This window comes from Diorhabda sublineata, chromosome 11 (assembly GCF_026230105.1).
Source record: "Diorhabda sublineata isolate icDioSubl1.1 chromosome 11, icDioSubl1.1, whole genome shotgun sequence".
In the NCBI taxonomy this organism is placed as follows: Eukaryota; Metazoa; Arthropoda; class Insecta; order Coleoptera; family Chrysomelidae; genus Diorhabda; species Diorhabda sublineata.
Genome location: NC_079484.1, coordinates 2,461,410 through 2,489,009, shown reverse-complemented (window position 1 = coordinate 2,489,009; position 27,600 = coordinate 2,461,410). Strand labels below are relative to the sequence as shown.

The 27,600-nt window shown below is 34.7% G+C and overlaps 1 protein-coding gene across 3 annotated transcripts in view; it reads right to left on the bottom strand.

The window, feature by feature from the left end:
* Positions 1-27,600, bottom strand: part of LOC130450092 (cysteine-rich motor neuron 1 protein) — a 153,112-nt gene that overhangs the window by 3,513 nt on the left and 121,999 nt on the right. The window lies entirely within an intron of this gene.

Below are 27,600 nucleotides of genomic sequence, written 5' to 3'. Positions count from 1 at the left end.
TGTCAACGGTATTTACATTATAAGCAGTTGCCGTATCTGGCCAAAACAATTTCCAGAAGTAGCTATGTACTTCGCCGACCGTACCAACACTTTCGAGTCGAACTTTTTGGTATTTTTCGAAATACATTTCTTATTTTACGTCTTCGCTTTTATCGGGCGAAAATTCGTTGTCGCTGAGACTTCAAAATTTTTATTTTTGTTCCGTTTGTTGCTTTTCAATCTATTCGCGCGCCGATTTTCTCGATTTTTTATCTACATTCTGTTCGGTTAGAATGTTGTTTATACATTTCTAATCGATTTTGAATGTTCTGTGTAATTTCTGTAAAGTTTTCTATGAGTCGCTATAACTAAAGCTTTCTCTTTATTTAGAGGAAAGTACTTTTGGTATTCCGACAAAAGTTTTTTGAGCAGCGCTACATTTTTCGTTATTTTTCCCAGATATTTTCAGGTAAACCTTTATATCTATGTACATATCCTTAAATGGCAAGTTTTAAGTTTATTGTTTATTATCAAAACGTTTTGTTCAGATATTTGGTTAAAAATTAATGGGGTTAACAAACTGATGGCTTCAGTGGGTTAAACCGTAACCCTTCTTGCTAGTACATCTACGATTATTGTCGCTAAATAATTAAATTATGTTTAATATACATTCTATATCATTTTTTGAGATTGAAATCTCCATTTTTTTGAATTATATTGTATTGTAATTGTTAAATTATAATTATATTTGAGGAATATACATTCTATTGAGAATTGTAGCCGCTCAAAATTGAGCTGTTTTGATCTTGTGTTTTTGTGGGTGGTCAGCCCACATTTTATCCTATTTAATTACAGTTTATCACATATTTTTGCAGCTTCGACTATTTTTCTCCATTTTCTCTGTCCTGCATCTGTTTGCTCCAGTCAGATTTTCCATATATTGCACAATCTGATCTTCCCATCGATTTTTTAGTCTACCAGACAATCTTTTCTCGCTCGGTCTCCATTCCGGGATTTCCTTTGTGCTTCTGTATTTACTATATCTCAATTTTCTAATATATTTATAATTTTATACTTCATTAATCTTCTATAGTCATTATTTCCAACTTTTCTCTGATTAAATACCATTTTTTTATCGTTATTTTGACAAGGGGTCCGGTTTTGGGCACTCTCCACTACGTTTTTTGCTTTTCTACAAGATCCTGCCTTTCTTCTAATCTTAATACCTGTCTCAACATGCCCAGATGTATCATAAATTGTTTGTCTGGCTTTTCCCATTCTTGTAGAGTTATTAATCGTAAACGATTTCTTCAGATCTTGATTTTGTTCATAAAACTAGTTAGCCCAGATCAGTTCCATGCATAAACAAAATATTGCGCTACCATAACAACGAACAATAAATTATTAGAAGTGTAAGTGTAAAGTTTGACGTCAAAATAGTAAACCAAAGTTACGGAACAAATTAAAAGTAAAAATATGTCCAGCGAAATTGTGAAAATCGAAAAATTGGAGTATCGAGCCATCATCAAGTACCTGTTGTATTTAAAACGGTTAAGAGGTGAGCAGAGTTACTTAATACCCTTGGTGATCAATGTCCTTCGTCTGCGACTGTGAAAAATTAGACTGCAAGCTTCAAAAGAGGTAAATTTTCCATTGAAGATGATGACCGATCTGGAAGGCCAGTTTATGTGTTAGTCCCCGAAAATATCATGACATGATTTGATCAGACCGTCCAATTGGACTAAAATGGATATCTGAAGGACTGAATATTTCATACGAACGCTTTCATCATATAGTTCATGGACATGAGAAAAATTGCTGCAAAATGGATCCCCAAATGTTTGAATAATGACCATCTGTGCTCGATTTGACAACGATGTAGACTTCTTAAACCGAATTGTTACTATGGATGAGACTTGGGTACATTTCTACGATCCAGAACCAAAGCAACAATCGATGGAATGGAGACACTCTGGTTCCCCAACACCTGAGAAGTTTCGTATCCAAAAATCTGCTGGAAAAGTTCTTGTTTCAGTTTTTTTGGGATTGCCATGGAGTAATCGTGGTGGATTTTCTGGATAAGGGTAGGAAAATAACTGGAGATTACTATTCGACATGACAACGGGAAAAATTAAAGATAAAAGACGCGGAAAAGTATCCAACAGGGCAGGACAACGCCCCTGCATACAAACCTCATGTTGCACAGCAAAAAATTCGTGATTTAGAGTTTGAATTCACCAGATTTGGTTCCGTCAGACTATCATCTCTTTCCTCAACTAAAAAAAGTTCAAAAAGTGTCGTAAATTTTCTTCGGTAACGAGGAGGTAATAAAATCTGTGGAGGTCTGGTTTGCAGAACAAGAAAAAAGGTCTAGAGACGTTGCAGGTTCGCTGTAATAAATGTATCCAATTAAGAGACGTGATTTGTATACTCAGGACAATTCTAAAATTCCCAATTACCAGAAAAAAGAAAAAATAACGTTGTCAGTTAACTTTTAGTATAATAATCACGTTTTTAAGCATCTTAACCTACTGCAAAATCGATTTCTTCTATGATATCGCCTTCAGTTTAGAGATTACCTCTGCTCTTTTTATTTTTTAGGTAAAATAACGTTCGTTGCTTATTATTTCTTCCGCGGAACTATTAAAGTTTTTTTTCCTACATTGCTGTAGTCTAAAATCTCCAATCTCTTTCCGTATACACTGAACTTTTTCTTTCGTTGTCTTTCGACTTGTTAAATCGCCATTTCTCTTTGAATTTATCACGTTCTAATTATTTTTTTTTAAATAGAGTTTCAGCTCACGTTTCCAGATGAATTAACTTCTGTTCTCGGTCCACTCATATTATTGTATCCCACGTAATCCCAGAGATACTTCATTTAAGCTTTCTAGTAATAGAGTGGTGGTTATGCATCCACGTACCGTACTAATAATACGTCCCGGTGCCGAGTACGTTAAAGGGACGAAATTAATTAATTAGAAGCCGTGAATGCATTATTAAAGCTTCGAGTAACTTTAATTAAAATGAGAATACGCGTATGTTTTAACTGTGTATGAGGACGCGTCGATTAAATCTAAATATACCATCGTAGTCGGATTGTCTAGGAAGCTGGTTAAGTACCGAGCCGAATTTATTCATTACGAGCTTCTATTTCAGAGCAACAAACATCGAGACGGACTATCGATACGCCCTTCATCGTACTTAAAGGTACTTGAAGAAAAAAAAACCGAATACCTCGCCAGTATTGTGAAGAATAATTACTCCGAACTTAGCCCTGTATATTTCTTATAAATATAGAACTGAAGGAATCCAATGTATACAGTAACATAGACAAACTTTTCATCAATCGATTCATGTCAAAAATAAATCGATATCTCAATTGGTTTCGGAAATATTGAATTTTTTAAACAAGCATGTCATTTTTTTTTGACATAATAGAAGGGCCGTTTTTTTTTCAACTTCCGATCGCTCCGTGCAGACGCTAAGCGTGCAGAAGCGTGCGAAGCTCTCGCACTACACACTCCGCCATTGTTGACTCTCAAACGTCAGTCGGCGTTGTGCTATAGCCACGTAAATAAGTCCGTTATTATTGATGATTCCGCCAAATGTGAATTGCGATGTGTGATTCGTTTTTGAAGGCCATAGTCCTTCAGAAATCCATCGGAAAATGATTCATGTGTATGAGGAAAACTTCATGAGTGATGGTGTTATGCGTGAATGGTTTCGAAAGCTTAAAGATGGCCGTAACGATTGAAGAAAACCTCAGATTCACCATTACTGCTTTGTCTATGGAATTTCCAGAAGTTTAGCTTGTCCACAGATGTCTCAATCTTCTTGGTGATTATGTCGAAAGTAAGTGTACTAATTTTTTGGTAATAAAATTATTGTTTTATATGAATTTGTCTTTTATTTATAGTCTATCGAAAATTGAAAAAAACGTCCCTGGTAATTGTAAATACACCTTTTTAGTTAGGTTAGGTTAGGTTATGTTAGGTTAGGTATGCAAAAAACGATTTAATTTTATGTATTTATGCCCGAAAAATTCAAAAATCATGTCAGTTTCCGGATCAAAAGTATAGTTTACTAAAATATCCAGTTTCCATGGCTTTTCTTATATTATTTTCGAACTTCTCGTATCAAAAAACAGTTTCCTACAGAAAATTCAGCAGGATATGAAAAATTTTTTCTCATTTTCACAGCAAAGGGGCCATACTTAGAGAGAATGTGGATAGAGGCATAAATCTTATAAACCAGGTATCCATAGAGGCCTCAATGTTTCGACAAGACTGGTTCATACTCAGGCTGAAACATCTTGGTTACACGCTGTAACTTTTTCAGTTACAGTTACAGTTAAATAAACTGATTTTCCGCGTCTAAATTTTTTCTGCACTCTAATATATCTCGGAGAGTGACTTTGGATTTTATAACATCGCAGCTTAGAGCCTTTCTACACTGAAAAGTTTTACTGGAAGGTAAATCATCTGTTGGGAAGTTATGGAAAGGTATTCCAGAGCTGTTGGTGTTCGACAAGTCTTTTTATATTAAAATATTTTCTTGATTTTCCTCTCTCTGGATAATTTGAGGTAAAAACGGCGTTTAATGATCTCCGTAAAGCAGATTTTAATGTATCGAATGGGTTATATTGCTGTTTGAGAAAAGGCAATTGTTCGCTCATTTGAAATTATACCCTATTTCGAGCTATGTTAATCCCAGGGAGAATGAGAAACATCTCGACGATTCAGACGTAATTAATTTCAACAATTTACACGAAAATTTCCAAATTTTCATAAATTTCCTCATTAGAATCTTCCATTCATATTAACGATACCGTTGAATGAGATCGACCTGAAGTTTAAAACATCAGATACGGGGTTTGATTATTATATATTTATATATTGAGGTACCTCCAAAACAAACAAAATGCTAGTGTACCATTCAGAATTGACGATGACAATTCTACGTTGCTCTAATGGTCAAACGGAACGCTGTCTGCACATCCAGTTACTCCTAAAAATCCTTCGAAGTCCACGAATAACTTTTGTTTGGTTTGGCTCGTCTTAAAAGACCCGTACAGTACACGAGAATTTCTTCTTCTTCTTCTTTATCGTACGTTAGGACTTAGTCGTTGTCTAGTTGCAGCCAGGATAATGAATATCAGTTTTCATACCATCTTGTAATTGGTCGTCCTGATGCTCGGGATCTATTCGATTCTTCTTCCATTGCACGAGAATAACACCCCTATGACAACGCGTTTTGAATACGTTCACTATTAGAAATGTCAAACTTCATTACGTCATTGTCAGATTTGACATATTCACATCAGTGTTGCCATTTTTCAAAACTTAAATAGCAAATAGGGAAATACATGGAATTTTACCATTTTTAATACCAAATTCAGTCAATATTGAACAAATCTAGCTGTGGGGTGTATTCGAATTACGACGATATCATTCTTAGAATAACACCCAATAATATGTCATTGTCAGATTTGACATATTCACATCAGTGTTGCCATTTTTCAAAACTTAAATAGCAACCTTCAAATATCACTTATTATCTATGTTTTCAAGGTCGTTAAATAGAAAACTGATATTTTGTTTCTAAAAATAGGGAAATACATGGAATTTTACCATTTTTAATACAAAATTCGGTCAATATTGAACAAATCTAGCTGTGGGGTGTATTCGAATTACGACGATATCATTCTTAGAATAACACCCATATGTCAAACTTCAATATGTCATTGTCAGATTTGACATATTTACATCAGTGTTGCCATTTTTCAAAACTTAAATAGCAACCTTCAAATATCACTTATTATCTATGTTTTCAAGGTCGTTAAATAGAAAACTGATATTATGTTTCTAAAAATAGGGAAATACATGGAATTTTACCATTTTTAATACCAAATTCGGTCAATATTGAACAAAACTAGCTGTGGGGTGTATTCGAATTACGACGATATCATTCTTAGAATAACACCCATATGTCAAACTTCGATATGTCATTGTCAGATTTGACATATTTACATCAGTGTTGCCATTTTTCAAAACTTAAATAGCAACCTTCAAATATCACTTATTATCTATGTTTTCAAGGTCGTTAAATAGAAAACTGATATTATGTTTCTAAAAATAGGGAAATACATCGAATTTTACCATTTTTAATACTAAATTCGGTCAATATTGAACAAATCTAGCTGTGGGGTGTATTCGAATTACGACGATATCATTCTTAGAATAACACCCATATGTCAAACTTCGATATGTCATTGTCAGATTTGACATATTCACATCAGTGTTGCCATTTTTCAAAACTTGAATAGCAACCTCCAAATATCACTTATTATCTATGTTTTCAAGGTCGTTAAATAGAAAACTGATATTTTGTTTCTAAAAATAGGGAAATACATGGAATTTTACCATTTTTAATACTAAATTCGCTCAATATTGAACAAATCTAGCTGTGGGGTGTATTCGAATTACGACGATATCATTCTTAGAATAACACCCATATGTCAAACTTCGATATGTCATTGTCAGATTTGACATATTCACATCAGTGTTGCCATTTTTCAAAATTTGAATAGCAACCTCCAAATATCACTTATTATCTATGTTTTCAAGGTCGTTAAATAGAAAACTGATATTATGTTTCTAAAAATAGGAAAATACATGGAATTTTACCATTTTTAATACCAAATTCGGTCAATATTGAACAAAACTAGCTGTGGGGTGTATTCGAATTACGACGATATCATTCTTAGAATAACACCCATATGTCAAACTTCGATATGTCATTGTCAGATTTGACATATTCACATCAGTGTTGCCATTTTTCAAAACTTAAATAGCAACCTCCAAATATCACTTATTATCTATGTTTTCAAGGTCGTTAAATAGAAAACTGATATTTTGTTTCTAAAAATAGGGAAATACATGGAATTTTACCATTTTTAATACCAAATTCGGTCAATATTGAACAAATCTAGCTGTGGGGTGTATTCGAATTACGACGATATCATTTTTAGAATAACACCCATATGTCAAACTTCGATATGTCATTGTCAGATTTGACATATTCACATCAGTGTTGCCATTTTTCAAAATTTGAATAGCAACCTCCAAATATCACTTATTATCTATGTTTTCAAGGTCGTTAAATAGAAAACTGATATTATGTTTCTAAAAATAGGAAAATACATGGAATTTTACCATTTTTAATACCAAATTCGGTCAATATTGAACAAAACTAGCTGTGGGGTGTATTCGAATTACGACGATATCATTCTTAGAATAACACCCATATGTCAAACTTCGATATGTCATTGTCAGATTTGACATATTCACATCAGTGTTGCCATTTTTCAAAACTTAAATAGCAACCTCCAAATATCACTTATTATCTATGTTTTCAAGGTCGTTAAATAGAAAACTGATATTATGTTTCTAAAAATAGGGAAATACATCGAATTTTACCATTTTTAATACTAAATTCGCTCAATATTGAACAAATCTAGCTGTGGGGTGTATTCGAATTACGACGATATCATTCTTAGAATAACACCCATATGTCAAACTTCGATATGTCATTGTCAGATTTGACATATTCACATCAGTGTTGCCATTTTTCAAAACTTGAATAGCAACCTCCAAATATCACTTATTATCTATGTTTTCAAGGTCGTTAAATAGAAAACTGATATTTTGTTTCTAAAAATAGGGAAATACATGGAATTTTACCATTTTTAATACTAAATTCGGTCAATATTGAACAAATCTAGCTGTGGGGTGTATTCGAATTACGACGATATCATTTTTAGAATAACACCCATATGTCAAACTTCGATATGTCATTGTCAGATTTGACATATTCACATCAGTGTTGCCATTTTTCAAAACTTGAATAGCAACCTCCAAATATCACTTATTATCTATGTTTTCAAGGTCGTTAAATAGAAAACTGATATTTTGTTTCTAAAAATAGGGAAATACATGGAATTTTACCATTTTTAATACTAAATTCGGTCAATATTGAACAAATCTAGCTGTGGGGTGCATTCTTAATAGATTTATTCAGAAGGAGCAAAATCGTTGCTAGGATTAGCTGATAAAACGAACAAAGAATGTCTGATTGATAATCTGACAACGTTTTTGAATATGTGATATAGAAAATTCATGAATTTTACGTGAATAAACTTTACTAACACTGATATTACCTGGATGGAAACGAAACTATAAAATAAGAATAACGATTATGGGTTGAATGCGGTTGGAATAGCTGCGAGCTTTTAAATTTACTATCTAGGCTTTATTTAACAGCGTTTCTATAAATCCGGCTCGTTTTGGACAGGTGTTGAAACAAAATAACTTTCCACAAACAAAAATAGAAATTTTAGTTTCGCAATACATTTGAGTCCTTTCAAAATAATCAAAAATTGAATTTTCGTTCAATTCTAACGATCTATAACTTAATTCGTACGGTTTGTTAAGAGATGGCGTAGCTTATATGTCAATATGTCATTCATTTGAAGCGTTAACAACAATAATTTTTTTTTCGACTCAAATATGTCGAATTTTGTTCCTGAAAAAGTGTTTTTACGAGGAGTTCCTTTTCATTACTTTAATATGAAGAAAAATGCTGCCGAAAGTTATGGTATTTTGGTGGAAGTTTCTGGTGAACATGCTCTAGCTGAGCGAACGTGCCAAAAGTGGTTCGCACGATTTAAAAGTGATGATTTTTGGTTCGGAAGACGATGAACTTCCTGGGCAGCCAAAAACGTTTGAAGATGAAGAACTGGAAGCATTACTCGATGAATATTGTTACCAAACACAAGAAGAGCTTGCAGAATCTTTGGGTGTCACTCAAGCAGCCTTTTTAAAACGTTGGATATATTCAATAGCAAGGAAATTGGGTTCCACATGATCTCAAGCTGAGAGACGTCGAAAGGCGGTTTTGCATGTCCTAAATGCTACTGGAACGCGACAGAAGGAAGTCATTTTGCATGAGATTGTTACTGGTGATGACAAATGGATCCATTACGACAACCCCAAGCGCAAAAAATCATACGTGAAATCCGGCCAATCAGCCAATTCAACGGCAAAGACTAATATCCGTGGCGCGAAGGTAGTACTCTCTATTTGGTGGGATCGGAAGGGTGAACTGTATTAGGAGCTGCTAAATACGGGTGAAAACATCAATGGAGAACACAATTAATCCGTTTGAAGAGAGCAATAGCCGAAAAACGCCCGGAATATGCGACCAGACATCATGACAACGCTCCGCCCCACGTTGTCGTTAAGAACTATTTGGAAAACAGTGGATGGGAAGTTTTACCTCACCCTTCTTATAGCCCTGACCTTGCCCCTTTTGACTACTATTTATTCCGGTTGAATGCAGAACGCCCTCACTGGAATACGGTTCACATCAGAGCAAGATATCAAAAATTGGCTTGATTCATTCTTGGCTGCCAAAGCCGGCGAAGTTTTTTTGAGATGGGATCCACAAATTGCTAGAAAAATGGGAAAAGGTCATAGCTTCAGATGGGCTATACAATTGTACATGTTTTTCTTAAAGAAACGTTCAAATTTTCAGAAAAAAAACCGCACGAATTAAGTAGATGGTCGCTTGTTGTTTAGAAATAACTGGACAGCATTTATGTGCCAAAAAAAACTTTTTAGAACAGTCAAAACATCGAATTGGTGGGTCATCCATTGAGAATTCAACGTTTTCCTACACCTGAAGAAGCGGTTGATGCTTTCGAACCATGTGTTTGGAGGTTAGGTTAGGTTAGGCTAACCTAATTCAACCTAACCTCAATCGGAATGGAAAAAATGCTTCGGAAATTGATATTTTGAAAAACAATGAAGCCAATTATGTCTATCTCAAAACTTAAGTAGCAACTCTAGTATAAAATCGTCCATTTTAATTTATCAGAAGTGAAAAAATCTCAAGGAAAATATTAAAAATACATAATTCCGTTTGTTTTCATACTAGAATCGAAATATTTTAATCAAGACTTTGTATAAAGTTACACAACTGTACACTCCATTTAGGGGTTCGTGTTTATTTTCACAAAACAAATATTTCACAGAGAGATTTTCTCTTTGATGGTAGTTTCAAAGGAAAATCTTCACACCAAGATTCTGTTTATTCTTACGTTGACTGACGAATCTAATAATATCTAATGATACAGAAAATATTAGGTTAGGTTAGACTAAGTTAGATTAGATTGTTGTATTTGTATGAATTTGTACATTTTTCAAAATATAAATTAACAAAAATACAACCAATCAAGGTTTTTTGGTTTTAAAATCTGTACATGCATAAATATTTCATCCCTAATTTCTCTGGCTGAATTTACCATTCCAAAAGGTAATCTACCTACTGTCCAGTCGAATTTACTACTGCCTATTTGGGGAGGGAAACTATATGATGAGTCCAATTGATGATTTCTCTGTTTTAAAAGATATAGACACGTTGTAAGCCATCAATTAGCCAGCTATATCATTGTTTTCTGGAAGAAAAAAAAGTCGAGGCGAAGGATAAGTGTTTAGGAACGAAAAAAAACCGTTTTCGTTTCAACTGAACAATTTGTCAACTAAGACAGTTCTATTTTCTAAAACACAACCTCGATGTAACACACAGGGAGGCTGCGGAATATGAATGGATAAAGAAATATAATAAATTGCGTTTACTTGTAAATCTGAGGGTTCATATAACCGATTTTGACAGACTATATTTTTATTTTTGGTTGGTACAGAATGTCCCAGAACTAAATACTAAAATATCGAGGACGTTTTCGGATATATAGGCATATAATCCTCAAAATAACTGTCGAAATTACTTTCACTTTCAGTCTCGACGATCATCTAGTGGATTTTCTTCAGCATTTCTGGAGTCGTCACTTCATTTGGTCGACTACTGGGATGCTGGTCCTTGCAGGTCGTTCGACCTCGTTTAAACTCTGCTACACGATATTTTACTGTTTCTAATTAACGCAGAACAAGAGGGTGTCTTACGCTAAAGATCGAAGGGTTTAAATTGTGTTTGAATTTTTTGAAACAATAAAAAAATTGCCGCTTGTTTTTCATTCTTATTCTCTCTTTTCTAAAGCGTCAATAAATCAAGCAAAAATATTCCAACCGTCGAGTTATAAAATTGTGTGTTAGACCGTGTCGAATTTTTTGTCGAAGTAGAAAGGGTCGAAGGTCCATCGAGGGTCTTGACGTGGGCGAAGCAATTAGGTATTATTAAGGAGAAACCCGTCATCTTGTACATATCCGCTCCTTTGCCCGAATTTGTTTGTACTTTATTTGTTTCATGCTGCCAACTCTAACACCATTTGTGTTAGAGTTAAGTGTTGTTTTGCAAACGATCTAACCAAATAAAAGCCGAATAAATCCCAAAAAATAGCGGAAAAAGTTTGTAGTGCGGGTTATTTAGAGATCTAAAGTGATTGGTCGCTAAAAAAGCAATTCACACACGCCGTAGATCATTTTCTGAAATTTTATGTAATTTAATGCTTTTCCCCACGTCTCATTTAAAGAGATAGACTAAAACTTGTAAAATCAAATATACGCAGAATTTTTTGAAGAATACGATAATCATAGTTTAAATGTATCTTAATTAGGCAAAATTTGTGAATTATCCATTTTATAATTTTTGGTATTCATTTACGCCCCCTGGCGGTGGATCTACAACTCTGTAAATAATTTCCAGGTTTTTCTCGAGGTCACTTTTGTCATAACTTTTTTTTTTCCCGAAGCTGTACTATAAACGGGTCCCAAGAAATGGCCGAGAGTAATTCTTATTGGGACACCCGGTACATCGCTACTATCTACAGTCGAAACCAAAGAAAATATATTCTTGGCGACACTTTGGTTTCAATGTGGGGCTACGAAAACTTTTAATTCTCTCTGTAGATGTGTTTGTGTCTTCGATAGAATTTGTTGATCGGTTCGTATTTTTCATCATCATTCATTTCTATTCATTAATTTAGACAAAACTTCGGATATAACAAATAATTTCACACAATTAAAAATTTAAGGTTATGCAAAATCATCGAAAACAAACTGTCAAATGTCAACATTGAATTGGCTAGAGTCACTCCAGAGTGATTGCAGAACGTCCCGAAAGCGTTTTGCAGTACGGACGTCTTGACGTGGGCGAAGCAATTAGGTATTATTAAGGAGAAACCCGTCATCTTGTACATATCCGCTTCTTTGCCCGAATTTGTTTGTACTTTATTTGTTTCATGCTGCCAACTCTAACACCATTTGTGTTATTTGGGTTATTTAGAGATCTAAAGGGATTGGTTGCTAAAAAAGCAATTCACACACGCCGTAGATCATTTTCTGAAATTCTGGAGACTAATTTTATGTAATTTAATGTTGTAAATGGTAATCAGAACAAAATTGGGATCTCTATATGTACTGTGTCTTTGCTGTAGCCTACCAAATTTTACCTTCTGCAGTTCCAAACACAACCAACCATTCAAACGATTGCTCTATTTGTATTAGAGAAACTAAAGCATATATTCCGATCAAATATGCTTTAAAAAAACATCCTGTGGATAAAATATGAGCATTGCATGGGGAAAAATGGAAAGAGATTGATGTTGGACAAAGTTCCGAATGATCAGCTGCGGCAATTGTCCGTGAAATATGACTGGGCTAGTAGTTGGACAAAAAAGATTTTGTATTGAAGACCTCGTCAATTTGCACACCATAGTAAGGTTCAAATGGTCCAACGATGTTGAGAGAAACTGGATATTTGTCTGTCAAAAACAGGAAGTTAATCTTCCCGCCATTTAGATTTGATAGTATTGGATTAACAAGGTTTTGTTTTGGAAAATAATTGAGATAATGAAGGTTCTTGCTTGCTCTATATATATATATAGGTAAATAAATTAGAGATTTGGAGTCAGAATTTCTTGGTGTACGTCTTAAGGAAATTTACCAAATGACATTTATAACTTTTGAATAAAGAAAACCCGCTTTCCATAGTTTAAAGTAAGAGAAATTCGTTTTTCTCAAGTTTCTCAAAATAACCATTAAATTCCGACATCGCCTCTTCATTGTCGGAAAATCTCTGACCACCGAGTCAATTTTTCAACAGAAAATAATCAGGGGGGGCTGAATCTGGCGAATAAGTTGCACGAGGTAGAAATTTTTCCATTGCAATAGCAGATGTGTGATCTGGTGCTTTGTATAGATTGAACAAAACTTTCTCAGCGAAAAGCGGACGTATTTCGTCGCTCAAACGTTGCAATAAGTTTGCATAATACTCGCCGTTGATGTTTTTTCCTTTTTATACCACGCGGATTCCAAAAAAACGACGCCATGATCTTGCCTGCAGATGGAACGGTCTTTGCCTTCTTTGGAGCTGGTTCTCCTCCCTTTTCAGTCCATTGTTTTTTTGTTTACACTGTAAAGTGATGGGTCTATGATTATGAAACGGTGCAAAAATCTGGAAACATCACCAAAAACTCGGTGAAAACATCTTCTCGACGCTGTTTTTGTTCCATCGTGAACAAACGCGGCATCCATCTTGCACGCAGCTGTCTCATATCCAAATTTTCAGTTAATATACGATGTACTGCACTTTTTGGAATACCAACTATGTCTGCTAGCTCGAGCACTTTCAATTAAAGATCATCCAGTACCACTTTGTGGATTTTCTTGAGTCTTTAACTCATTTGGTCGACCACTGCGATGCTGGTCTTCGCAGTTCTTACGCCCTCGTTCAAAATCTTTTACTGCTGATAACTAAGAAGCATTTTCACCAAGAGAAGTATCCGTACCACATAACGATGACTTAAACAACCAACAGTGGTTTTTCCCAGCAACTACCGCCATCTCTCGGACCATCTACGTATTTGGTGATTTAAAAATTATGGCGGCGAGGCAAATTTGTCCGAAAAGGTTCGAATTTCAACCTAATTTTTGGAAAAAAAAATCTTCGTTCGTATCTTTTTATTGTAGTGTGCGCAACCAAAAATCTGTTTTGACAAATTGAGTTATATCTATTTCTAAATTCGTCGTTTTATTACTTTACGATTAGAGCATACAATTTACGACTTATGTTAAGTTTATCCTATAAAAATCGTGATTAAACGTGTTTTGGTTACAAATTAGTAAATTTTAATGGGAAGATAAACGTTAAAACTCGTTTTAAACGGCGCGCTTTCAGTTCGCCACTTTTCGGAGATATTACACTAGATTAAACCTGATTGTAATAAACCAAAGCTATTATCTTTTAATTTATACACATCCAATCACGACACGATTCTATTAACCACCAAATAATCAATATAATCCATTTTTTATTTGTATATTAATCAAGTTACCTTTTGTGTTTTGTCTTTTATCAAAAGTTGACAAAAACTGCGTGCAGTGTATCTCAAAACTTACTTCCGTTAAGCCAAGAAGTCACACGGAAAATGTACTCATTGAATATATCTAAAATTTGTCACAAATATATGTGGTCGTACATAAAATATTGTATGATACTCGTACGTGGAGTACTTTTGTCCACGAGTGCGCAAAAGTACATCACGCACGAGTGTCGCAAACAACTGTTGACATTCTCTTTATTTTTCCATTTAAATTTTACGCATTCCTACTTGAAATATTGCGAAAAATATTTAAGAATTCTGTCCGGAAAAACATTTCCCAGCCCTGTGCTGAATACGGAACACTTCATAGCAAATTGTCATCTGTCAAATATCAATTCTGAACGGTACACCAGCGTTCGTTTACTCAGACGTCAAACAAAAACGTTTTTGAACAATTAAAACATCGAATTGATGACTCATCCGCCGTACAGTCCAATGGTTTCTTCTTAAATCCTAAGATGAAAAATAAATTTCGAGGTCGACACCTGAAAAAGCGATTGATCCGTTCAAATCAATGTTTTGAAAATTAGCAACTGTCATATGTCAAAAATATTACTCTATAGTAGATGACAATTGACGTTTCTTACCAAATCGAATTTATTATTAACCATAAAAATCGGTGTTGAAATTATGATTTATTTGTTAACTCGAGATTTATTAGACGTCATCGCCAACATCGACAGTATTCGTTGAAAGAGTTGAAGATTGATTCTATTTGATAAACTTCTAAATACTTTTTGATCTTCGATATTTTATCACAGTTGCCTCGTGCATTCGAGCGTGAAAATCCAATCGATTGATTGATTACTCTCGATTGTACAATCGACAAACTAATTAATCATTCAACTATAAACACTAACTATACGTTTTATTCGAAAGAAAGTTATTTTTCGGTGAAATATGGACGAGAAACAAGCAAAACTGAAAATGCCCCAAGATACCCAAAATACAAATACTGCATCAACTGCATTTTTGACAAACAACAAAAATTTTTTATATAATTAATTTGTAATAAAATCCAAAAGGGACCGTCAGGACATTGGAATAGAAAGACTTTTTGAGCAAATGGGAGGCAGAAAATGGATTGTTGAATAAAGGAGAAGCATAATTCTCGGTTGGATTCTTTTTAATATTCCTGAGTACTATTCAAGCGTAAAATGTTTTATGAGAGAATTATTAATTGAACTTTTCCGGGTGAAAGCAACGATGGAAAAATTAACGGGGAGGAATTATAAAAACTGGTTATACCAGTATAAGTTTTACGGGCTGTATTTTCAATTATTATGCAAATAGTTTTTATGAAACAACGTCTTTTCCTTATTGGCGTCTCCAAATCAGTCCACGAACTGCCAATAACTAGTTATCGGAAAATGTTGTCAATTTTCTAAAATCATAAAACGTTTACGATAATACAACACGTTTCTTAAACTACTATAGAGAATTTAAATTTAGTTTAGGTTAGGTTAAATAAGGTTTAGGTTAGGTAAAGTTTAGGTTAGGTTAGGTTAGGTTAAGTTAGGTTAGGATTAAGTTAGGTTGGGTTAAATAAGGTTTAGGTTAGATTAGGTTAGGTTAAATAAGATTTAGGTTAGGTTAGGTTAGGTTAAATAAGGTTTAGGTTAGGTTAGGTTTTAGGTTAGGTTAGGATTAAGTTAGGTTAGGTTAGGTTAGGTTAAATAAAGTTTAGGTTAGGTTAGGTTAGGTAAAGTTTAGGTTAGGTTAGGTTAGGTTAGGATTAAGTTAGGTTAGGTTAGGTTAGGTTAAATAAAGTTTAGGTTAGGTTAGGTTAGGTTAGGATTAAGTTAGGTTAGGTTAGGTTAGGTTAAATAAAGTTTAGGTTAGGTTAGGTTAGGTAAAGTTTAGGTTAGGTTAGGTTAGGTTAGGATTAAGTTAGGTTAGGTTAGGTTAGGTTAAATAAAGTTTAGGTTAGGTTAGGTTAGGTAAAGTTTAGGTTAGGTTAGGTTAGGTTAGGATTAAGTTAGGTTAGGTTAGGTTAGGATTAAGTTAGGTTAGGTTAAGTTAGGTTAGGTTAGGTTAGGATTAAGTTAGGTTAGGTTAGGTTAGGTTAAATAAAGTTTAGGTTAGGTTAGGTTAGGTTAGGATTAAGTTAGGTTAGGTTAGGTTAGGTTAAATAAAGTTTAGGTTAGGTTAGGTTAGGTAAAGTTTAGGTTAGGTTAGGTTAGGTTAGGATTAAGTTAGGTTAGGTTAGGTTAGGTTAAATAAAGTTTAGGTTAGGTTAGGTTAGGTAAAGTTTAGGTTAGGTTAGGTTAGGTTAGGTTAGGATTAAGTTAGGTTAGGTTAGGTTAGGATTAAGTTAGGTTAGGTTAAGTTAGATTGGGAATCCATCTGATGAAAGCAATGTATTCGGTACAAACTGTTTCTGCCACTGGTATGAATAATAATTCCTAGTTTTTGACACAAGACATATCTTTTTGTTTTGTTTTATTTTTTAAAATTGGAACTATTATTAATAGAACGAGGAAAGACGATTTTGAGGAGTCAAAAAATGTTAAAATCCGTTCAGTCAAACCGGAGTAATTTATGTTTAAAAGGAAATTCCTGAAATTTACACATTTCTTAAGATATCTCGTAATACGAAAAAGATATCGACATGCGGTTTTCGCTATTCTGTTGCTAATTTGGTCTACTTTTATATTCCTCAATTAAAACTGCATATTTCCATTCAATATTTTTCAAGGATAGTTAGATTTAAAAAAATAAATAAATAGCGCCCTCTAGCGTGTACGTTACTCATTAGGTTGTTTAGAAATTATAACTCTTATATTGGTAGAAAGGAGCTCTCTTCAAAAAAACTAAGTTTGCATAGATAGGTTAAGTAGAACTGGACTTACAGGCGTTTTTACATAATAAAGTTCCCGCTTCCCCCCACGTCTTATTTGAAGAGATAGACTAAAACTTGTGAAATCAAATATACGCTGAATTTCTTGAAAAATACGATAATCATAGTTTAAATGCATCTTAATTAGGCAAAATTTGTTAATTATTCATTTTATAATTTTTGGTATTAAATTACGCCCTCTGGCGGTGGATCTACAACTCTGTAAATAATTTCCAGGTTTTTCTCGAGGTCACTTTTGTTAGAAATTTTTTTTTCCCGAAGCTGTACTATAAACTGGTCCCGAGTTATGGCCGAGAGTAATTCTTATTGGGACACCCGGTACATCGCTACTATCTACAGTCGAAACCAAAGAAAATATATTCTTGGCGACACTTTGATTTCAATGTGGGGCTACGAAAACTTTTAATTCTCTCTGTAGATGTGTTTGTGTCTTCGATAGAATTTGTTGATTGGTTCGTATTTTCCATCATCATTCATTCCTATTCATTAATTTAGACAAAACTTCGGATTAAACAAATAATTTCACACAATTAAAAATTTAAGGTTATGCAAAATCATCGAAAATAAACTGTCAACTGTCAACATTGAGGTGGCTAGCGTCACTCCAGAGTAACTGCAGAACGTCCCGAAAGCGTTTTGCAGTACGGAACTGTCACTTTCACTACATGGAACACTCAAAACGCAGCTTTCGGTATATAAATGAATACAGAACGAACAATTTTCGCATATATTAATTTAAAAATAGTATTTGGTTATAGTTATTTGAGTTATTAAGATTTTATATTGTGATAGAGTTAATTAAAGCTTCTGGATTCGCTGCATTAGGATTTATTTTGTCCCCCTTTCTTACTACGATCCTGGAAAACCCAATATTTGTAGTGGATCTATCAATCTCACTCCAGCTGGTAGAAATCTGCATCTTCCACTCCATACGCTACCAGGTGTAGTGGTCTGAAGTTACGAGGCGTATTATCTGCTGATTCTAGCATCTTCAGGTCTTCATTGAAGCGGCAGTGCCTTAATAGGACTCCTTCCAGTATTCGTAGGCAAATCTTCTTCGGTTATGGCTTCTCAGGAGAGTGTCTCAGCCCCTGTAGGTTATCCCAGTCATTGGTTTTACCTAATAATCGATATTGTGTATTTTTTATTAGATTCAACGTAATCAAGAAAATATTATCATTAATAAGGCTCAAAGATACCGTTATACAATTATTTCTGATGATCTGTATAATTTTCTATTGAATAATTTCTGTTTGCCGAACTGTATGGAACGTAAAGTGAAATAGATAAGCCGATAACAGAGAGCGTCTCATAAAACATTTATCACATTCCCTTTTTTTGATTTATTTCCAGCGCACATTTATGATATTTTCCTTGCGTGAGTCAGAATCTTCCTTATCATTGCCTTTTTTTTTTCTAACAGTTCGTGGATCCATAAATCAAATTTATATGTAATTTTTCTCATTAATGAGTAGAAGAGAGTCGAACCATTAGATTGAATATGTTTTTTGGACCACGTTTTTAACAGATGAGCGAGAAGAATAAATTTAGTATCATTTCTATCAAAGCGACAAACGTTTTTGTTTAGTTTTAATATTTTGGGGTGTCCTTTCTCGATATAATCCGTGAACATTGCGAATAATTAAAGAAGAATTGAAATATTATCTTCAATAACAAAGTTTCTAATCTTAACTTGAAGATATCAACCATCCCCTGTTTCTTAAACTAAAGTTTCATTCACTGGTGATTCTCATCAGATGAAGGTACTAGACGCAGACTTATAACTTGAAAAGTTTTTCCCTTCCACTGTTACTTGTTTCTTTCCTTCCGTTTTCCATTTAACAACGAAGTTTCATGGTTTATCAACCACTCCCTGTTGCTTAAAATAAAGTTTCATTCACTGGTGATTCTCATCAGATGAAGGTACTAGACGCAGACTTATAACTTGAAAAGTTTTTCCCTTCCACTGTTACTTGTTTCTTTCCTTCCGTTTTCCATTTAACAACGAAGTTTCATGGTTTATCAACCACTCCCTGTTGCTTAAAATAAAGTTTCATTCACTGGTGATTCTCATCAGATGAAGGTACTAGACGCAGACTTATAACTTGAAAAGTTTTTCCCTTCCACTGTTACTTGTTTCTTTCCTTCCGTTTTCCATTTAACAACGAAGTTTCATGGTTTATCAACCACTCCCTGTTGCTTAAAATAAAGTTTCATTCACTGGTGATTCTCATCAGATGAAGGTACTAGACGCAGACTTATAACTTGAAAAGTTTTTCCCTTCCACTGTTACTTGTTTCTTTCCTTCCGTTTTCCATTTAACAACGAAGTTTCATGGTTTATCAACCACTCCCTGTTGCTTAAAATAAAGTTTCATTCACTGGTGATTCTCATCAGATGAAGGTACTAGACGCAGACTTATAACTTGAAAAGTTTTTCCCTTCCACTGTTACTAGTTTCTTTCCTTCCGTTTTCCATTTAACAACGAAGTTTCATGGTTTATCAACCACTCCCTGTTGCTTAAAATAAAGTTTCATTCACTGGTGATTCTCATCAGATGAAGGTACTAGACGCAGACTTATAACTTGAAAAGTTTTTCCCTTCCACTGTTACTAGTTTCTTTCCTTCCGTTTTCCATTTAACAACGAAGTTTCATGGTTTATCAACCACTCCCTGTTGCTTAAAATAAAGTTTCATTCACTGGTGATTCTCATCAGATGAAGGTACTAGACGCAGACTTATAACTTGAAAAGTTTTTCCCTTCCACTGTTACTTGTTTCTTTCCTTCCGTTTTCCATTTAACAACGAAGTTTCATGGTTTATCAACCACTCCCTGTTTCTTAAAATAAAGTTTCATTCACTGGTGATTCTCATCAGATGAAGGTACTAGACGCAGACTTATAACTTTAAAAGTTTTTCCCTTCCACTGTTACTTGTTTCTTTCCTTCCGTTTTCCATTTAACAACGAAGTTTCATGGTTTATCAACCACTCCCTGTTTCTTAAAATAAAGTTTCATTCACTGGTGATTCTCATCAGATGAAGGTACTAGACGCAGACTTATAACTTTAAAAGTTTTTCCCTTCCACTGTTACTTGTTTCTTTCCTTCCGTTTTCCATTTAACAACGAAGTTTCATGGTTTATCAACCACTCCCTGTTTCTTAAAATAAAGTTTCATTCACTGGTGATTCTCATCAGATGAAGGTACTAGACGCAGACTTATAACTTGAAAAGTTTTTCCCTTCCACTGTTACTTGTTTCTTTCCTTCCGTTTTCAATTTAACAACGAAGTTTCATGGTTTATCAACCACTCCCTGTTGCTTAAAATAAAGTTTCATTCACTGGTGATTCTCATCAGATGAAGGTACTAGACGCAGACTTATAACTTGAAAAGTTTTTCCCTTCCACTGTTACTTGTTTCTTTCCTTCCGTTTTCCATTTAACAACGAAGTTTCATGGTTTATCAACCACTCCCTGTTGCTTAAAATAAAGTTTCATTCACTGGTGATTCTCATCAGATGAAGGTACTACACTTAAAGCTTGAAAGCTTTTTCCCTTCCACTGTTACTTGTTTCTTTCCTTCCGTTTTCCATTTAACAACGAAGTTTCATGGTTTATCAACCACTCCCTGTTTCTTAAAATAAAGTTTCATTCACTGGTGATTCTCATCAGATGAAGGTACTAGACGCAGACTTATAACTTGAAAAGTTTTTCCCTTCCACTGTTACTTGTTTCTTTCCTTCCGTTTTCCATTTAACAACGAAGTTTCATGGTTTATCAACCACTCCCTGTTGCTTAAAATAAAGTTTCATTCACTGGTGATTCTCATCAGATGAAGGTACTAGACGCAGACTTATAACTTGAAAAGTTTTTCCCTTCCACTGTTACTTGTTTCTTTCCTTCCGTTTTCCATTTAACAACGAAGTTTCATGGTTTATCAACCACTCCCTGTTACTTAAAATAAAGTTTCATTCACTGGTGATTCTCATCAGATGAAGGTACTAGACGCAGACTTATAACTTGAAAAGTTTTTCCCTTCCACTGTTACTTGTTTCTTTCCTTCCGTTTTCCATTTAACAACGAAGTTTCATGGTTTATCAACCACTCCCTGTTTCTTAAAATAAAGTTTCATTCACTGGTGATTCTCATCAGATGAAGGTACTAGACGCAGACTTATAACTTGAAAAGTTTTTCCCTTCCACTGTTACTTGTTTCTTTCCTTCCGTTTTCCATTTAACAACGAAGTTTCATGGTTTATCAACCACTCCCTGTTTCTTAAAATAAAGTTTCATTCACTGGTGATTCTCATCAGATGAAGGTACTAGACGCAGACTTATAACTTGAAAAGTATTTCCCTTCCACTGTTACTTGTTTCTTTCCTTCCGTTTTCCATTTAACAACGAAGTTTCATGGTTTATCAACCACTCCCTGTTACTTAAAATAAAGTTTCATTCACTGGTGATTCTCATCAGATGAAGGTACTAGACGCAGACTTATAACTTGAAAAGTTTTTCCCTTCCACTGTTACTTGTTTCTTTCCTTCCGTTTTCCATTTAACAACGAAGTTTCATGGTTTATCAACCACTCCCTGTTTCTTAAAATAAAGTTTCATTCACTGGTGATTCTCATCAGATGAAGGTACTAGACGCAGACTTATAACTTGAAAAGTTTTTCCCTTCCACTGTTACTTGTTTCTTTCCTTCCGTTTTCCATTTAACAACGAAGTTTCATGGTTTATCAACCACTCCCTGTTTCTTAAAATAAAGTTTCATTCACTGGTGATTCTCATCAGATGAAGGTACTAGACGCAGACTTATAACTTGAAAAGTTTTTCCCTTCCACTGTTACTTGTTTCTTTCCTTCCGTTTTTCAGTTCCGAATCCTTTCTCTTAAGTCTCCCCATCATTTTTTCGTACCATCTTTTCCATGGTCTTCATTTTTTTCTTGATCTTTCTTGTCCTATGTACATCATTTTTTTTGTTGCTCTAAATCTGGCATTCTAACCTCTATTCTTTTACATCTTTTTATTTCGCTTGGTTCTGCTCATCTATTTCGTTATTTGCTCTTCTCAACCATAATTCTTCTTCTTTTTTACCTCAACTATCGGTCCCCGTTTTGTTAAGTATCCACGCTCACTGTTGGTTTTATTATTGTTTTGTACAGATGTCGCTTTACCTTTCTGGGAGATTTTTTTGAAACGATTTCAGTGCTACCAATTTTTCACTCAAGATTTGAAAAGGTTAGAGCGAGTGTATAGATTAGATATGAAGCTACGTTCTTTGTCCGGAAATTTTTCGGGCGACCCATGTATATTTATAATAACAATCAAGTTTTATTCGAGAAGTAATTGAGATGGAATGTTTATCTCGATCTCTAAATAATTAACGGCGATAAAATGAATAACTAGAAGATAATCCGATGCAATTTGGCCATTACGTATTCCTCCAATCAGAATACGGCAAGTTTTACAAAGAGAAGCGCAATTTCCGGCTTTGAACAATGCTACAAAGCACGATCGGTCGCTTGTTTATTTTGCAATTAATACGTCTACTTGTTAACAATAATCAATTGTTTGTGACAACTGGGTTTACTACAACCTACAGATCCGTTTGCATTTAGAATCGATGTTTACCATCACATACATTGAAATCCCCCGCTTTATACTCTTAAGGAAAATGATGACCTTCATTAATATATTAACGCTTCTACAGCTTAAAAATTGATGAATTTCTTTATCTATTTCGTTAATATTGTGTATCCAATCTCAGTAGTCCGGAACAGTTTCTCCTGGCAAGTGCCTCATCAGCAGCGGTAACCATTTTACTCTGGAATTCGATGTACCAGCTCGCGAAGGACCTTTTCTTATCAAATACCAGTTGCAAGTGTTCAAAACTTGCTCAGAATTTCTATAGTTTCGTTAAATCTCAAAATATACACTATACACAATTTAAAATTTACATTTTTTCAAATTCAAAACCCCATTTTAATATTTATGTTTTGACTAAGCGTTCGTCGACGGATTTAAATTGTTTACTAACTGACTTAAATTGAAAGAATCATTTGAAATAATAAAGTTGAAATAGAAAAGAATTCGGTATGTGGGAATTCCGCCAGGTGGCATTAAAAGTTTAATCGACTATTTACATGATTTTGACAATGACGTCCATAAAGGCGGCTTCACATAGTGCAATAAAACGTGCAAGAAATTACGTGCAGTTTTCTGTAAACAGTAAAAGTAAACAAATTCCTAACCTCAAATTTTATCTCAATCAAATTGACCAGAATGAAGTATTTCAATAATGAATAATCGAATTGCTTCAAACATTTCAACCGTGATAGTCGTGAAATGTTTACTGCATGTTCTTTCAACAAAAAACCATGGTTATTTTGGAAACTACGAGAGTTATTTGACAAGTTTCTGACCTGACAAAAGAACAAGACATTAGATATTCAATAACGTCTTCGTATGCTGAAAATATCCTTCTAGAAATTGTAAAAAGTCGCTGGGGTCTAGATCCGGTGATTAATGTGATTAATATGTTATCTATGACGTGTGTTGTCCCTAAGAAGTCCCTCACCAATCGAATAACCTATTACCAAAGCGAATTATATCCCGATAGGTGTTCTTTAGCATCACATATTTTCTATGAAGGTTATTCTATGAATTGTGATTAAGTTTTGACAACTGACAGAAACAAAAAACATTTTTTTTATTATTTCCCCGTGCTAATTGAAAAAACATTCTTCAAGTGCCCCTTCAAATAATGAATTTTCAATAACAATAAGTTAACGAGCGCATTTTTTCACTGGAAAATATATTTTTTTGGCTTGGTTGCAAGAACAATTGTTCTCGGTTTCCAGTTATAATTTTCCTGGCTCTCTAATTACTGTAATGAGTTTCTCACAACTAGTGAACAAATGTTAGCGGCGACATTCCCTCTGGCTGTCGAGCTTCACGTTTATTTTCGCGTCTTTTATTTCTTTTCGGTCGTACAGAGTCGGGCTAGAAGGAATTAGTAAGACACCTAGTGGGAAACGATCAAAATTATTGATGGAGCATAAAAACTTTGATAAAGTTGAGTACAAAATTCAATTATTGATACTTTCAAGTTTCCCGATATAGCGAGGATCTTTAAATAATTGATGAACTAAAGACAAACTTTTCCAATTTAGTATTCGCCCTCATGAACTTCTGCTGCTTTCGCAATGGTTTAATCTTCGAACATTTATCAATAATACCGAAATTATTTCGTTATAACCAATAACTGTAGATAGATTAAAACCAGGAATCAACTGGAATTAACAACAAATAGAAATCACTTGCAGGCTACGTAATGAATTGAAACCAATTGAACTGAACACGGACACCAAAGATCCAAGAAGATGGATACACTACGGAAACCAGCGGCAAACATAACCAGATTATTCTACAACAAGTAAAAGAAAAAGAAGCAGACCTGCACGAACATGGAGAAAGAAATGTGATAGATAAAATTACCATGGAAAGAGGCTACAGAAACAGCGAAAAACAGGAGGAAACAAAATTAGACGACGACAGGTTCCCTTTCCTCTACTGGGGGATAATGATGAATATTTGATTTTACTACTCGGAGGTCTACGAGGTACCTGGTGCTTAGAATGGACGCCTTTTTCGTCGTGTACTGGATTTCCCTAGACATTAGCTATGAAATTGCCCAAATACATATATCCTAAGGGTTTTCGAGATCGCTGAGCATGATTATTACGACTGAGAAGTACCTGGTGCTTAGAATGGACGCCTTCTTCGTCGTGTACTGGACTCCCCTAGACATTTGTTATGAAATTGGCCAAATACATATATCATAGTGGTTTTCGAGATCCTGAGCATGATTATTACGACTGAGAGGTACCTGGTGCTCAGAATGGACGCCTTCTTCGTCGTGTACTGGATTCCCCTACACATTAGCTATGAAATTGCCAAATACATATATCCAAGGGGTTTTCGAGATCACTGAGCATGAATATTACGACTGAAAGGTACCTGGTGCTCAGAATGGACGCCTTCTTCGTCGTGTACTGGATTCCCCTAGACATTTGTTATGAAATTGGCCAAATACATATATCCTAGTGGTTTTCGAGATCACTGAGCATGAATATTACGACTGAAAGGTACCTGGTGCTCAGAATGGACGCCTTCTTCGTCGTGTACTGGATTCCCCTAGACATTTGTTATGAAATTGGCCAAATACATATATCCTAGTGGTTTTCGAGATCACTGAGCATGAATATTACGACTGAAAGGTACCTGGTGCTCAGAATGGACGCCTTCTTCGTCGTGTACTGGATTCCCCTAGACATTTGTTATGAAATTGGCCAAATACATATATCCTAGTGGTTTTCGAGATCACTGAGCATGAATATTACGACTGAAAGGTACCTGGTGCTCAGAATGGACGCCTTTTTCGTCGTGTACTGGATTCCCCTAGACATTAGCTATGAAATTGGCCAAATACATATATCCTATGGGTTTTCGAGATCCTGAGCATGATTATTACGACTGAAAGGTACCTGGTGCTCAGAATGGACGCCTTCTTCGTCGTGTACTGGATTCCCCTAGACATTTGTTATGAAATTGGCCAAATACATATATCCTAGTGGTTTTCGAGATCACTGAGCATGAATATTACGACTGAAAGGTACCTGGTGCTCAGAATGGACGCCTTCTTCGTCGTGCACTAGATTCCCCTAGATGTTTGTTATGAAATTGGCTAAATACATATATCCTAGGGGCTTTCGAGATCACTGAGCATGAATATTACGACTGGGTGATACCTGGTACTCAGAATGGACGCCATCTTCGTCGTGTACTGGATTCCTCTAGACATTAGCTCTGAAATTGCCCAAATACATATATCCTATGGGTTTTCGAGATCACTGAGTATGAATATTACCACTGAGAGATACCTGGTGCTCAGAATAGACGCCTTCTTCGTCGTGCACTGGATTCCCTTAGACATTTGCTATGAAATTGGCCAAATACATATATCCTAGGGGTTTTCGATATCACTGAGTTTGAATATCACGACTGAGAAGTATCTGGTACGAGGAGTCCTGGTTTATAAGTCTTCTCCTAGGGAAATTCATTATGGAATTGGTAAAATATACACAAGGAGTTTCTAAATTCATGCTACAAAATTCATGAGGTGATTGCTCGTTGAAATGAAGATGGGTTCCTATAACAAATTTTCCTCAGTCCAAGGTTAGGTTAGGTTAGATTAGTTTAGGTTAGGTTAGGTTAGTTTATGTTAGGTAAGGTTAGGTTAGGTTAGGTTAGAATAGGTTAGGTTATGTTAGATCAGGCGAATGCTCGAAAATGACAGAATTTCAATTTTCTAGCTGAAATTTTAGAAAAAAAATTTTAGTCATCAAGTTTTAAGGTTGATACCTCGGAATATCTCTGATTGGGGATGGGATCCATATGATGTACGATGTATATGATATTTTATAAAAGCAAAATCGTTTTTGGCGCAGCACTCGGATATGCAGGAATCGTGGTTGAAACTGCAGTGTTGTTTGAAAAAATTGTACAGGCATTAATTGTACAGATATTGAAAATTGTTCTGCCAAAGAAGCTGCAGACGAATAATATGAATTGGGATGCATCGAAAATGGAGAAACAGGAAAAAAAATTAACATAGAATTGTTTTTCAATCATTTTTCGTAACGGGACTCCAGTAGACGACGTCCACTATGGACACCAGGCCTTTTCTCTAATAAATTCGTGTTCCGCGATCTCGAAAACTCTTTTTTAGACTTTCTTAGACTTAGACTGATGCAGCTCTAGTACTGAACGTAGAGAATAAAGAATTAATGAATGAAATCATAAGGAAGAGTTCCCAAATCTTTCTTATTTCTGTGGTTCTTATTAAAATCCCTTCTCAGTAGTTCATGACGATATTACGCTCCTGGCAAACACGATTTGCTTTCACCAGATCCAACCGAACGGTCTTAATCCCCATCCAAACAGTGCGTGAAATTTTTGACGGAGACGTGAAAGATTTTTCCTATTTTTTTTTAAAAAAGGAAATTCAAGTGTTGATGCGTGATTTTTGTAACAGAATCGCGAGATTATATGATGATTTCGATTAGTACAATTGGTTAGATCGAGTTGACTAATTTATCAAATTCAAAATCAACTAAGAACGAACAGATTATGTCAAATATTTGGGTAGTAAATTCAAAATTTCAGCATGAGCCTCCTCAACTTCAGACGATCGTTCATTTTCATTTTCTTCGTTTTTGTTTGTTTTGTATTTCATTATCCAAACGACAATTCGCTTTTCATCGTTCTCGTATTAAAAATTTAAAAACGATTGCAGTTGGTA